The sequence below is a fragment of the Pongo pygmaeus genome, chromosome 2 (genome assembly GCF_028885625.2).
Source record: "Pongo pygmaeus isolate AG05252 chromosome 2, NHGRI_mPonPyg2-v2.0_pri, whole genome shotgun sequence".
Lineage (NCBI taxonomy): Eukaryota > Metazoa > Chordata > Mammalia > Primates > Hominidae > Pongo > Pongo pygmaeus.
In genome coordinates this window covers 162,377,180-162,381,202 of record NC_085930.1, presented here as the reverse complement: position 1 = coordinate 162,381,202, position 4,023 = coordinate 162,377,180, and the positions used below count along the sequence as shown (strand labels likewise).

The 4,023-nt window shown below is 38.0% G+C and overlaps 1 non-coding gene across 1 annotated transcript; it reads left to right on the top strand.

The window, feature by feature from the left end:
* Positions 1–778: 778 nt before the first annotated feature.
* Positions 779–884, top strand: LOC129034358 (U6 spliceosomal RNA). Its single transcript, XR_008501857.1, has one exon. It is a non-coding gene; the product is annotated as a U6 spliceosomal RNA (small nuclear RNA).
* The last annotated feature ends 3,139 nt before the right edge of the window (positions 885–4,023 follow it).

Below are 4,023 nucleotides of genomic sequence, written 5' to 3'. Positions count from 1 at the left end.
TCATAAAAAAGAATGAATTAACAGCATTTGCAGTGACCTGGATGAGATTGGAGACTGTTCTTCTAAGTGAAGTAACTCAGGAATGGAAAGGCAAACATCGTATGTTCTCACTGATATGTGGGAGCTAAGCTATGAGGATGCAAAGGCATAAGAATGATACAATGGACTTTGGGGAGTTGTAGAGAAGAGAGGGAAGGACGAGGGATAAAAGGCTACAAATAGGGTGCAGTGTATATGTACACCTACTTGGGTGATGGGTGCACCGAAATCTCACAAATCATCACTAAAGAATTTATTCATGTAACCAGATACCACTGCTATTCCAATAACTTATGGAAAAATAAATAAATAAAATGGTAATAACTTATGGAAAAACAAATTTAAAAAACCATAATAATGCATGATAAAAATAAAATAAGATGAAAAACTTAATTGATAAATGTGTGTGTTGCAGCTGGTCCACTGACTGGCTCTTCCCACATCTCTTTCCCTCTCCGTGGGCCTCCCTATTCCCTAAGACACAATAATTTTGAAATTAGGTCAACTAAAACCCTACAATTGCCTCTAATTGTTCAAGGGAAAGGAAGAGTCACACATCTCTCACTCTAAATAAAAATCTAGAAATGATGAAGATTAGTTAGGAAGTCATATCGAGAGCCAAGACAGGCCGAAAGCTCAGCCTCTTTGCCATACAGTTAGCCAAATTATGAATGCAAGGAAAAGCTGTTGAAAGAAATTAAAAGTGCTACTTCAGTGAACAAAAGAATAATGGGAAAGTGTGCTCGCTTCAGCAGCACATATCATAAAATGTGGAACAATACAGATGATTACCATGGTCCCTGGGTAACAATGACACGCAAATTCATGAAGCATTCCATACTTTTGTAAAATAAATTAAAAAAAACAATAATAAGAAAGTAAAACAGCCCTATTGTTGATATGGATAGAACATCAAACCAGCTACAATATTTCATTAATATTAATAACCCTAATCCAGAGCAAGGCTCTAACTCTCTTCAATTCTATAAAGGATGAGAGAGGTGAAGAAGCTTCAGAAAAAAAGTTAGAAGCTAACAGAGGTTGGTTCATAAGGGTTAATAAAAGAAGCCATCTGTATAAAATAAAAGTGCAAGGGGAAGCATCAAGTGCTGATGTAGAAGCTGTAGCATGTTATCCAGAAGATCTAGCTAAGGTAAGTGATGAAAGTGTCTACACTAAACACCTAGTTTAAAAGCTTCAAATGACGGACTGTCTTATCAGTGGCTAGTGGCTAATGTAGCTGGTGACTTTAAGTGGAAGCCAATGCTCAGTTATCATTCTGAAAATTTTAGGGCCCTTAGGAATTATGTTAAATCTATCCTGCTTGTGCTCTGTAAATTGATTATCAAAGCCTGGGTGACAGCACATCTGTTTATAGCATGGTTTACTGAACATTTTAAGCCCACTGTTGAGACTTCTTTAAAAATATTACTGCTCATTACAATACACCTGGTCTCCCAAGAGGTCTTAACGGAGATATACAAGGATATAAGTGCTGTTTTGATGTCTGCTAGCATAGCAACCATTCTGCAGCCTATGAATCAATGAGTAATTTTGACTTTTAAGTCTTATGGTTTAAGAAATACATTTAGTGGCCAGATGGGGTGGCTCACATATGTAATCCCAGCACTTTCAGAGACCAAGGCAGAAAAATCACTTGAGGCCAGGAGTTCGAGAATAGCATTGCAACATGGTGAAACTCCATCTCTACTAAAAATACAAGAATTAGTTGGGCATGATGGCACATGCCTGTAATCCCAGCTACTCGGGAGGCTGAGGCATGAGAATAGCCTGAACCTGGGAAGCAGAGATTGCAGTGAGCCAAGATCATGCCACTGCACTCCAACCTGGGCAACAGAGCAAGACTCGAAGAGAAGGGAAGGGGAAGGGGAAGGGGAAGGGAGAGGAAGGAAGGAAGGAAGGAAGGAGGGAGAGAAGGAAGGAAAGAAAAGAAAAAAACATGTGGTAAGGCTACAGTTGCCATAGATAGTGATTCTTCTGATGGATCTTGGCAAAAGTAAGTTGAAAGCCTTCTGCAAAGGATTCACCATTCTATATGCCATTAAGAATACTTGTGATTCATGGAAGGGGGTAAAAATATTAACAGGAATTTAGAAAAATTTGATTTCAACTCTCATGGATAGCTTTCAGGGATTTAAGACTTCAGTGCAGAAAGTAACTGCAGATGTGGTGGAAACAGCAAGACAACTAGAATTAAATGTGGATCTTAAAGATGTGATTGGATCTCTGCAATCTCATGATAAAACTTGAATGGATGAGGAGTTGCTTCTTACGGATGAGCCAAGAAAGTTATTTCTTGAGGTGGAAATTAGTCCTGGTGAAGACGTTGTAAAAGTTGTTGAAATGACCCCCAGGAATTTAGACTACTATATAAATTTAGTTGACAAAGTAATGGCAGGATTTGAGAGGATTGACTCTAATTTTGAAAGAAGTTCTACTGTGGGTAAAATGCTGTCAAACAACATCTCATGCTCAGAGAAATCTTTCACCACCTTAATCAGTCAACAGCCATCTCAGTCGAGGCAAGAGCCACCATGAGCCAAAAGATTATGATGTACTGAGGGCTCTGATGTTCCTTAGCATTTTTTTGCAAAGAAGTATTTTTAAATTAATGCATATTTATTATTGTTTTAGACATAGTGCTGTTGCATACCTAATAAACTATCGTATAGGGTAAACATAACTTATATGCATTGGGAAACCAAAAAATTTGTGTGACTTGCTTTATTCGCTTTACTGTGGTGGTCTGGACTGAACCAACAATGTCTCCAAGATATGCCTCACTTATTACTGTGTTACAATTGCCTACAGCATTCAGTACAGTAACATGCTATACAGGCCTGTAACCTAGGAGCAACAGGCTATACCATATAGCTTTGGTGTGTAGGGCACTATACCACATAGATTGTGTAAGTACAGTGTATGATGTTTGCACAATGATGAAACTGCCTAATGACACATTTCTCAGAGCAAGTTCTTATTAAGTGACCATGACTGTATTCCAAAGTGTGTCATTACTTAAAATAATATTAGGATCCATACATCTAGACATATTTCAAGCCTACCTGTATTATTTTTAATAGATTTAAGATCAAAGAGTATCGATCCTTTTGGGGATGATTTTATTCTTTGGAAAGAGCCAACTAATATAGTATATAAACAAATTGGTTAAAACAACATTTTCTTTAAAAGTAAAATAAGAGATGTGACTCAAATAAACCAGTTGACTAGTGTCACTATTTGAGTTGGCAATCTCAAAATACTCTGGACAATGGAAAGAGTACTCAAGACAGCCTCCCAAAAAGATCACTTTAAAAACGAACATTCGTTTTGATACTTAAGGCTCAGTTAATTTTTAAAATCACGATAAATTGTAGTTACTTTTCTATACTTGAAAACTAATAATATTATTTCTTCGTGCAGACTTACTAAGTCAATATTCTCCTATGAACTTAAAATAAGACTTTTTTTTTTTTTTTTTTTTTTTTTTGAGACAGAGTTTCACTTTTGTTGCCCAGGCTGGAGTGCATTGTCACTATCTCGGCTCACCGCAACCTCTGCCTCCCGGGTTCAAGCGATTCTCCTGCCTCAGCTTCCCAAGTAGCTGGGATTACAGGCAGGCGCTGCCACGCCCGGTGAATTTTATATTTTTAGTAGAGACGGGGTTTCTCTCTGTTGGTCAGTGTGGTCTCGAACTCCCAATCTTAGGTGATCAGCCCGCCTCAGCCTCCCAAAGTGCTGGGATTACAGGCGTGAGCCACCGTGGCCGGCCAAAACAACCATTTTAAGGCTTACACATTTGGATTGGGTCCCAAGAAAATCAAGTGCCTAAAAGCCATGTAGACCTTAGGACGATTATAATTCCACCCTTAACCACCTTGTATTTTGTGATGTTGAATAAGAACCTTCAGTTCTCTGATTCTATTTTTTTCTCCTGTGCAAAAAAAAAAAAAAAAAAATCCA